The sequence below is a fragment of the Megascapheus bottae genome, chromosome X (assembly GCF_031878675.1).
Source record: "Megascapheus bottae isolate mThoBot1 chromosome X, mThoBot2.hap1, whole genome shotgun sequence".
Lineage (NCBI taxonomy): Eukaryota > Metazoa > Chordata > Mammalia > Rodentia > Geomyidae > Megascapheus > Megascapheus bottae.
Window position 1 is genome coordinate 90,376,143 of NC_143547.1, and position 11,626 is coordinate 90,387,768.

Consider the following 11,626-nt stretch of genomic DNA (forward strand, 5'->3'; position numbering starts at 1 on the left):
CCTTTTAGGGTCATGAGTCAGTTTTGTCTCAAAGCTTAGCTTCTCCAACACAAAGAGGAAGACATTGGAGGCAGCAATGTCTTCTCTACTGTTTGTGAATTGAATTTCATTAAGCCATTCTTTTCCAGTAATTGTTTCATATGGTGTCTTAAATAGCAAGCCATGGCTTATTCTGTAAAGTGATGGTTTTGTCCCTGAAGTTGACTTAGAAACAGTCTGCAGATCACATTTTACGGGAGACAAAAAAAAGATGCCCACAGAACAAGCAATTTTCTGAACTATCAACATAACAGTTATTTAAATTCACTCACACTCAAGCATGATTTTGGTCTACATAATCAAAGTGAAGTAAAGAATTAAAGTAATTTTAGATAATTCCGACCAGAAAAAAAAATCTGCCCCCAAACCTTTTAACTAATTGCATCAATTATATAATTGAAGCACACCTTGGAGAATTGGAGCTTGTATTCCTCTGGTAATTTAATTTTCATTTAGTTTGTGTATGAAAATACATCACAATGTAGCTTTTGTTTAGTGACAAGCTAACACAACCTGATTCTGATTTAATCTGTCACTTGTTTCCTCACTTTGGTGTATCCCAATCATAAGATTTCATTGGTACTGTCATAATACAGATGTGGGAGGAAAGTTTCACCTTTCTACAAATGAAATTCTATAGCTGCATATTAATTGCTTTTTGGGGGTGAAAAGTGGAAAATTTTACATTTCTGATGAAAATCCATTCATCGATTTTCCCCTCATCTTCTTTTTTTCAAAATAATTTCTTACTTTCGGGTGTTTCTGGTGTTTACAGGACAAGTTGGAAATTTTTAGTTAGGGGGAAAGTCCAGAGAGATTCTTTTTCTGTTCAGTTCTGCTAATTCAACAGAAGACTGTTAACATTTTACATGCACAGAATTTAAAGGATTATATATAGAACTCCTCACATTAATTAAAATCTCTAAATTAGTATCTTAACTCTTAATAAGAAAACATATTCCTTGTGCTGCCTTGTTTAATTCCTAGTAGTGTTGGGGGACAGAGGTCAAGGGGGAAGAGGGAAGACAAATGGAAAGAGAAAGGGTAGATAAATGCCGTCACATGGGGATGGATAGGAGTTGGAATGGATGAGAAGAATGATAAAAGTGGGAACACTGATCAAGACACATTGTTTTCACAGACTGGCATGTTGAATTGAAACCTCTTTGTGCAACTATTTAAAGATTTTTTTTAATTGTCCTCTTTAACTTTGTTTTCTTTTCTACACAAATTTAGCTCAATATGTCTAAACTCAAAAAAAGTCACCCAGAATTCTCAGCCACAACCAGCTTGCAATGTCATCTGTGTTCGCAACGGGATTTCAGGATGGTCATGGTAATATTTGATGGAAGTAAAATCTTCATGTCATTTCTTTGGAATCAGTTACAAAATGTGGCTCACCTTGTATGTCTCCAGACTGCTTGCTGGTCAGGAGGCTCTAACCACTCCTGAGCAGTCTTATGAGATAACACTTAGAAAGTGAAATAGGGAGCAATTGGAGATACCACAGCAAAGCGGGGTGATGAAGGCCACAACAGGCAACTAGAATCCTGAAATCTGAAAGTTTCGTTTTCATTTCAGAAAGTAACAGAGACAGAAATGTGAAGATAAAGAAGCCATGTAAAAGACAAGGATCAGACTGACCACCCCACTAACCCAATTCAATTTCTGTGATTCCAAAGGATAACAATTTTATCCAAGTCAAATTCCATGTATTGACAATTCAACATGAGCTAAGCCTAAGAGCTACAAAGATAAATGCCATATAGTTCCTGACTTCTAGGAACTCATAGTTCAGTGCCAGTGACAGAATAATGGGTAATTACACAACAATGTAATTAGAGCTCTAACAGATGTGTGAACAATCAGTCTTGTCAGAGCCGGAGCATACAGTGACTTAACACCTTCGCAGTTTGTACTTTGTCCAGTACAGACTCTTCGATTCTTTGTGAGAAGGGAAATGATATGGCTCAAATGGCATAAATAAAAAATATAATGGTTTTGTGCTACAAGTAAAGGAAATGATGGGGAGGGAGGGGAAGGAGATAGGAAAGCAAAATGAGAGACCATTACGTTATTTCTGGCATATTATACCAAAGATCTCAATTAAAGTAGTGGTCATGCTAAATGAAATAAGAGATAGAGGTAATTATTATTTTCATGGAAGAATTTGAATTAAAAGGGCTCAATAGGAAGGGATATCAATGAGTGAGAAGAAATGCATCTACTATCTGTGGAATATAACTGTAACCCCTGGATACATTACAGTAAAATAAAATATATATAAATGCACTCTTGAGTGAAAAAAAGTTGCTATGGTCTCTCTTGCTTGTTGGAGAAATCTTAGCTAGTTTGGAAACAGTATAGAAGCTTCTAGGAGTCTAGGTAATTCAATACAGAGATGTTCAATAAGAGATGGTTGGAAGGTAACCCATGTGAGATTATTAGATTCTGTTTGAGATATGTTATGTTCCTAACCATGTTCCCCTGGGAAAATTCTGTATGTGTCCACAGAAAGCTATATACTTGTCTTTATATTATTATATAGCCTTGCAATAGTATTTTGTTTTACTCAGTGTTTACTGTAACCACATAAAGACTTGGTACATCAGCCACCACACAGGTTCAGTTACACAGTCAGAGTTAGTTCGCTCCTTTCAACCATCTTTAGAAATTTAGGGCTTAGATAGATGGCTTAGTTTAATGTACATATCTTGAAAACGTGTATATCTCCATTTCTTTGTGTGTTATTGTGCCATGTGGATAAACAATCTTAAGAAAACCTGCCCCACTACACTTGACCACACAATGCTAAGGAAGTTTTCAACCAGCTCTCCGCTCCTTTGCCTGTCATTATGCTCCCCTCCAGTTTACTGGGGCTCCTAGCATCTCCCAGAGAAAGGGAGAAAGTTGACTGAAAGTACTCCAGCTCTGTTTCACCCAAATTTGCATGGACTTAGGTTATACCAGCTCTCTCAATTGCTTACCTATTCTTCCATTCTGATAGATCGATTTATTAACACAGAATGAAATTAATTTTCTGACTAATTTCAGACTGTTTACTAATTTTGCATCTTCTTGTGCATTTCTCTTTTCCTCTACATTCTCTTTCCCCTGTTCCTTCTCCTCCTCATCTTCCTTAAACTTTGATTCTATTTATAGTTCTGAGAAAGTTAGGGCACATAGGTAAGAGCTGCATATCTCAAAACTTTTTTCCTAACTACAAGTGGATTATCTAAATGTTCTTGAGTTAATTGAGCTTAGGTACTTCAAGGAGATCATTTATAAAACTATGATATTAAGAAGAAAAAAAAGGGCTCAGTGGTTGAATAATTAGTCAAGATGAGGCAAAAATAGTTTTGTATCAATATAACTGTGAAATAGAGCAATTGATACAAACAAGGAAATTTATGAAAAGAAACAGCTTTGAAGGAATAAGGCTACATTGTATTTCTAACATGTATATTTTAAATGACCATTAACATCTCAGTGGAAATGTCCTGCATAAGCTGCACACATAGACATGAACACAGAACATAGGGAAGATGAGAGAAGGAAGAATGAATATGTTCTTTGAGAAAGTGAATGGAGAAAGAAATATGTGACCCATAGGACAGACCCCTGGGATTAAGAATAAGGAAGGCTGTTCTCCTTGCTCCTCCGAACTTGGCGCGTCAGTGTTTTCACTTTCGAAGAATTCAAATCCACCATCATGTCTGCTGACGAAGGAAGTATCTTCGTGGGAGGACTGAATTTAACACCGATGAGCAGGCACTTGAAGACCACTTCAGTAGCTTTGGGCCTATTTCTGAAGTGGTGGTTGTCAAGGACAGGGAGACTCAACGATCCCAAGGTTTTGGCTTCATCACCTTCACCAACCCAGAACATGCCTCAGATGCCATGAGAGCAATGAATGGAGGGTCCCTGGATGGTCGCCAGATCCGAGTGGACCATGCAGGCAAGTCTGCACGGGGCACCAGAGGGGGTGCCTTTGGGGGCCCCGGGCGTGGTCGCAGCTACTCGAGAGGTGGCGGGGACCAGGGATATGGGAGTGGCAGATATGACAGTGGGCCTGGAGGATATGGATATGGATATGGACGCCCCAGAGACTATAGTGGCAGCCAGGGTGGTTATGACCGCTACTCAGGAGGAAATTACAGAGAGAATTATGACAACTGAGATGAGACCTGTTCACATATGTAGATACACAAGGAATAACACTTCTGATCCAGGATCGTCTTTCCAAATTGCCATATTTATAAAGATTTTTGGAGCTGCATTGAAACATCTGTTTTAGTACATCAAGTTATATTTTTTAATTGAGCTCCTGAGGTAGCCTGTTAAATACCTTTCAGAAAGCTCCATGTGTGTTTTCTCATTTAAGGACAAATTAAGACAAATTTTTAGAATCCAGGTATTTTTATCTTTTTATCAGGTTTTTGGGTTTTTTTTTCTTGTTGTTGTTAGAGCTCTCAGGATTATTCCTTCTGACCAAAATGATTGGCCGGACTGATTTTTAAAATGAATAATAATGATGTGTATTTAGAGACGTTTTTGAAACCTGTATACAATGTTTATCATGGCCAGAAAGTGATTTCTAAATGTATCTATAAGCAGTCTATGTCAAGAACATAATTAGCTTACAGGTTTTTTTTAACTCAAGATTACCACCTTGATTATATAGAAAAGCTCCTTTAAAATGTTTGTGAATGTCATTTTTTAATACTGGAAGAAAAAGATATTCTGTTGTGTCTTCATGTAGTGTTTAGGGTGTCCTTCATGGAGCTGATTAAAAGATGAAACCTGAAAAAAAAGAATAAGGAAGGGTCACAAAGAAACATAGGCTCCATGGTTTCCCTCATTTGTAACAATTATTATACGCTTAGGATTTTCCTAGCACAGGGTCATAATAGCTCAAAAGCTATATATATATGGCCATATAGGATGAGGCTAACAAAATGCACTCCAGGATATGGAAATAAGAACTTTATCTTTGTGATTATTGTTCTTAATGTACTATGTGAAGCTATTTATTTTTTCTTTTCCCCTTAAGGTTTACCGTATGTCGATACTGTATATGACTTTGATACCTGTTATATTGTATTTATGTTTATTTGAAATAGGGAAGGGAAGAGGGATTGGGGAGGGGAAAAGTGGGAGAAAAACATGGGAAGGGACAACAGTGTTCAAGAAGTAATGCATCCACTACCTGATGAATATAACTATAACTCCTCTGTACATCACCCCAACAATAAAACAATAAGAAAAGGAATAAGGAGGGTCAGGCACTGGTGGTTCACGCCTGTAAGCTTAGCTACTCAGGAGGCTGAGACCTAAGGATCATGGTTCAAAGCCAGGCCAGACAGAGGAAAATCCTTGAGACTCATTTTCAATTACCACCAAAAAACTGGAAATGGAGCTGTGGCCCCAAAGTGGTAAAGTGCTAGCCTTGAGCAAAATAATACAGAGAGATAGCAGCCAGGCCCTGAGTTCAAGCCCAACAACTGAAAAGAAGAAGAAGGAGAAGGAGGAGAAGGAGGAGGAGGAAGAGGAGGAAGAGGAGGAGGAGAAGGAGGAGGAGGCGGAGGAGGAGGAGGAGGAGGAGGAGGAGGAGGAGGAGGAGGAGGAGGAGGAGGAGGGAAATGAATGTAAGGGGAATTCAGGCCAGGTCATCCCAGTGGGGGTAGGCACATAGAAGAATCCTTCAGTGTTAACCCAAAAATGAAGTCTCAGAGGAGAAATGAATTCCAAGAGGCTATTGCCTCAAGAGTTTAGTTATTACTAGGCATATATGGGGGAAATATTCCATAACTAACTATCGTAGGAGAAAACCCATTGGTGGGGAAAATTAAAAGGTAACAGAAACAGAGACTATTTCCTTGTTCCACATTGACATTTTCACCACTCTCCTTTCAGACCCTGCAGAATTCCCACTCCACAATGGAGCAATTGCCAACCCCTTAATCCAGGAATGTGGCAGCAAAATGATTGAAGTGAAGTCTATTGGAGGATTGCTTTGATAGCCTTGATATGCAAAGGAAGACCTTCAAGGCTGTGAGTAGAGAGAGAAAGGAAAGAACCCACTTATCTTCTTTGGAAGCCTGGGGAGACCTGTAAGTGAATGAGAGACCTATGTGAGCAAGGAAACTGGTAGCAATGTGTTGCATGGAAAAGGTTAGAACTAGCAATTGAGGAGTTTGTAAGAATCCAGAGCAGAAAGAATAGGAAGAAACAAGGAAGGGTTTCTATTCATAGAATGTCCAATATGGGCCAGGCCCCATCCCAGTTACTTAGACAATAATGATTATTTTTTTTCTATTTGTTTTGTCCATCATGGGGCTTGAATTCTGGGCCTGGGCCCTGTCCCTAAGCTCTTAAGCTCAAGGCTATCACCCTACCCCTTCAGCACAGTGCCACTTCCAGTTTTCTGTGCTTAATTGGAGATGAGATTCTCAAGTCTTTAGTGTGTGAGCTGGCTTTGAACCTCGATCCTCAGATCTCAGCCTCCTGAGTAGCAAGGATTACAGGCATGAGCCACTGCGCCCGGTGACAATAGTGATTTATCAGAAAATAAAGCTTGTTTCATATATTTGAAGCTTAAGATACAATATTATGTATGTAGAAAATTAAATAGTGACTATTGTGAAGCAGATTAACTATGTGCATTGTGTCACATAATTACATTTTTGTATCAAGAATAGCACATTTCTCCAATATAAGTAGATGAGAGAAAATGAGGTATGAGTTAAATAATGTAAAATAGCAGCAGGTATGTAAGGTGAATAAATTTTGAGACCAAATATATAATTTAAGCCATGATATTTGGAATTGGTCCAAATTAGAATGCACTTATTTTTTTTTTTGTCGGTCATGGGGCTTGAACTCAGGGCCTGGGCAATGTCCTTGGACACTTTTTGCTCAAGGCTAACACTCTGCCACTTGTGCCATACCACTGCTTCTGGCTTTTTCTGTGTATGTGGTTCCGGGGAATCGAACTCAGTGTTTTGTGCATGCTTGGCAAGCACTCTACCACTAGTCTATGCTCCCAGCCCTTCATTCTCAATTTTTAACCATGATCTGGCTCCAGGAAACAGGAGTATCATTCGAGCTCACTGGAGTAGATGGAAGGACAGACATAAAAAACAAAATATTAAAAAAGAACTACAGGGGTCATTCATGGGATTGAGACCATGTGGACGTGTAGACATAGAAATGTTACTGAACTTCACAAATTAAAAAAATAACATAAAACAATGTAAATAGAAGGTAAAGGATTAACCTCATGGGGTTGATTGGGAACTGAATGTTTTCACTAAGAGTGACAGTTGTGCTTAATGATGATGTTTTTATAAGAACAGGAACAAGACATAAATGTGTGCTACTACCTCATGTAGGCATCATTTTAGTAGGGATTCTAGACAGGATGACAAGGCAAGAAAATGAAATAAAAGGCATTCCAATTGGAAAGGAAGAAGCAATGCGATCTATTTGTATGGGAAGGTTTTTGTTTATATAAAATCCACAGGAGTTTACTAAAACATTATCAAATTGAAAAGGGAGGTTGTCAAGTATATATAATCAAAGTACATTACATGCACATGTCAAAATGTCGAAATGAAACTCATTATTTTGCTCAGGGAGCATATACTAGAAAAGATTATGATTAAGAAGGAAGGCACCAGGTTTGTAGGGCACAAGATTAACATACAAAAGTCACAAATAACAAAGTTTCAACTCAAATTACTTGCGAGTGCTTGCTCAGATTGTGCATCATGTCTCCCATGGGACTTTTTGCTCATTGCCTTGGAGATGGATTCTTGCCAGTTTGACTGCTGATACAGGCCATCCACCAGAGTCCTTGAAATCCCAGCCTGTTGTGTAGTTAAAATACTGACATGAGCCACTGGTGTCCAGCTACAAGTCAACCATATTTCTAGGCTATGTCAAGGAACAATCTGAAATGAAAATTAAACCACTTACATTAGCATCAATAGCATAAAGCCTATCCATCAAATTTAGCAAAGGATGAGTGTTAACTCTGAAAACTGTAACACATGATTAAGCAAAGGTAAATAAATAACAAGTATGCATCCTCATGGATTAGAAATCCTGAATATTTTTTTTGCCAGCCATGGGGCTTGAACTCAGGGCCTGACCACTGTCCTGAAACTTTTTCTCAAGGCTAGAGATCTACCACTTGAGCCACAGTACCACTTCCAGCTTTTTTTTCTATGTATGTGGTACCACAGAATCAAACGTGGGTCTTTGTGCTTGCTAGGTAAGCACTCTACCCCTAGGCCAAATTCCTGACCCCAGACTTGAGTATTTTTGAATGGCATTGTTTCCCAGATTGTATTATATAATTAACACACATTTTTAAAGTTGTAGCTCCTTTTATTTGCAGATATTATTAATTAAGCCAGGAAGTTATGTGGCAAGTCATAATGCATCCTGGAAAAACAAAGTTAGAGAATTCACATGAGTCAATTTCAAAACTTATAACAAAGTTACAGTAATCCAAAGAATATGGTACTTAAAATAATGACATACCCCAATAGAATCAAATTGAGTGTTAAGAAATAATGCTACACATTTTTACTCTCTTTTGAACATGAGAATCTGGACAATTCAAAAGAAAAAAAACCAATCTTTTCAACAAATGGTGCTAGGATATTCTTGCTCAAATACAGAAGAATCAATTTGGAATTTATCTCCTGTCATATACAAAATTTAACTCAGAATGGACTGAAGACCTCAATATTAGAGCTAACACTGCTAAATTCTTAAAGAGAACATAGGAGTGTATTTTCATACTTGAATCTGCAGTCTTACATGTAGCACCAAGAATATAAGTTTAAAAAAGTAAAAATATGACAAGACAACTTAGAAACCAACAGAAAACATATGCAAATCAAGTATCTGACAGAGTGAAGAGGAGAGTAAAGTGTTGATGAGGAAGGGAAATGATGCACCATGGATCTGGAATCCCAGAAAGCCCAGCGGACATTGTGATAGGCCCAAAGCCCCAGAATCCTGTGATGGGAAGATTCCTCCATAGCGAGTGGGTAAGATTACAGTCTTGAGACATTATGGAGCAGTTGGGCAGACTGGATCCAGAGAAAGCAGAGATAGGTTGTTCACAAGGAGGTATATGATGGGGCTAGGAAAAATAGAGAGTGGTATAAATAAAGCAAAAACCTTGAGCATGAAAGTGGTACAGGAGGGCCAAGGGGATCTCCTAAGCAAATTGAAAACATGGAGCAATTAGTACTCCAAGTACTGAAAGAATAAAAGGAAGCAAATAGGTTAGCTTGAGAAAAAACTGCACTGAGAGAAGGTATAGTTTTGAACCAATTTTGTTCAGGATTCTTAGCAACAATGCCTGGGCAAACTGTACTTATTCAGCAGGATTGTGAAAACAAAATCTAAATAAAACTTTCATAAACTATCCAATCATTTCTGAACTTTAGTCATGATACATGGTCCAAATAATATAATATACATGGGAATAAAATCTAGTATAAACTGGTTTCCTCAACAGTCCTAATAAGACTTAATATGCTTGGCTACAAGCATTTCTGCTTAGAAAGCATCTTTCTTTCTGCCTAAGTGCTTTTTTAATGTAACAAACTCCACAAGAAAGAAAACCTTTCAGAGGACAATTTGAGAAACCAACTCTATTTTTGTAAGGACAAATATAGTTGGGAAGTGACTACATAATTGTAATCTCAAAAATCAGGAAGCTGAGGCAGGAGGATTCCAAGTTTGAGGTTAGTCTGGGAAAGAATAGTGAGATCTTGTCTCAAAGAATGCACTTACAGCTGGGAATGGTGGCCCATGCCTATAATCCTAGCTACTCAGGAGGCTGAGATATGAGGCTCATGGTTCAAAGCCAGCCCAGGCACTAAAGACATTGAGACTTATCTCCAATTAACCACTAGAAAACTGGAAAGTGGGGCTGAGGCTCAAGGAGTAGAGCAGTAAACTTGAGCTGAAGAGCTCAGGGACAATATCCAGGCCCAGAGCTCAGGCCCAATGACCCCCCCCAAAAAAACCTGCACTTACAAATACACCATGCTAGAAAGGGTATCAATGTATGTGAAGTAATGCTCCGTCTATCTCGAGAATATAATGTAACCCTTTTATTAATTATAATAAAAATATATGAAAAAAAGAAATAAAGCTTACATTATATGCAAGCTATCTATTAAAAAAACAAATACAACATGCTATGGAAAGGTTACTAATTTGTCAACTTTTCTCTGCTACAACACAACCTCTGTGGGAGCAGGAATCTCTTGTATATGATCACTGACATATTTCTGGTAACTATGAGAGAATGAGGTCCAACAGATGACAGAGTGTGACATGTATCTATCTACACACAAGAAGTAGCACTGTGACTCCAACTGGTAGAGAGTTAGCCTTGAGACAAAGAGCTCAAGGACAGTGCCCACACCCAGAGTTCAAGCCCCACAACTAACAAGAACCACAAAGAAAGTCTCTGCACACAATGCAATTAGAGTTTGTTTTTTGTTCACTGACATTTTTCTGACATCTACAATAGAATAGAACTGGATGCACAACAGACCCCAATAAGTATTTGTTGTGCAAATTAATGAGCCATGTACTTCTGGCAGTTTTGTGATGCTTGTGCAAATCACACTGTTTTCCCAGTCATTTAGGAGATAAGAAGATTGAAACTCTTCTGCCTTTGTTTTCAGCAACCATTCCCATTTCACAAGTGGAATGATAAGCTACTTGTGTGAAACAAATCTACCTGATTGTAGGTAGTAATTATGGGACTACATATAAATTCAAAATAAAAAAATTATTACATTCTAGTTCAGGGAAATAAAACCATATCAAGAACAATATCAAAACCCAGCTGTAAATGTTGAAAGAATGGAGTGTGTGCTAGCAGAACAACCCTGAAGTATCCTATTCAATTAACCTAGAAACATCCTCCAGAAAACTCTAGTGATTTGTGTAAAGATCTCTTCATTGTGATTATCAGAATCAACTTTATTCTGCATTATTTACCCAACTGTTTCTGGAAAAGAAAAATAGAGTATTTCCTGTTGCTTCATGGAATGGAGGGCCGATGAGACAAAGAGATTATTTGGATACTAAAAAGTTAGACCTTAGGGGATATTTTCACATTTTTTTTGCCAGTCCTGGGCTTGCACTCAGGGCCTGAGCACTGTCCTTGGATGTTCTCAAGGCTAGCACTCTACCACTTGAGCCTCAGCACCACTTCCGGCTTTTGCTATGTATGTGGGGTACCAAGGAATCGAACCCGGGTCATCATACATGGTAGACAAGCACTCTACCACTAGGCCAAACTCCCGGCCCCTATTTTCACAATTTTTAAGGACCATAAGATTTAACTTGGGAGATATCATTATGTAGAAGAAAGAACATGAGTATTGGAGATAGAGGAGGAATTTAATTTTGGCTCTGCCACTCACATGCTACCTTGAACACACTCTGTAGAGGAAAAGAAAAAGTGCCTTTCATAACTTGGAGATGCATAGTTCATGGCCTGTGATAATGAAGGAGGTCTGAAGTCTTTTTCTTGTTTAAA

The 11,626-nt window shown here is 38.3% G+C and overlaps 1 pseudogene; it reads left to right on the forward strand.

The window, feature by feature from the left end:
• The first annotated feature begins 3,751 nt into the window (after nt 1-3,751).
• LOC150041547 (RNA-binding protein 3 pseudogene) lies at nt 3,752-4,266 on the forward strand (annotated as a pseudogene).
• The last annotated feature ends 7,360 nt before the right edge of the window (nt 4,267-11,626 follow it).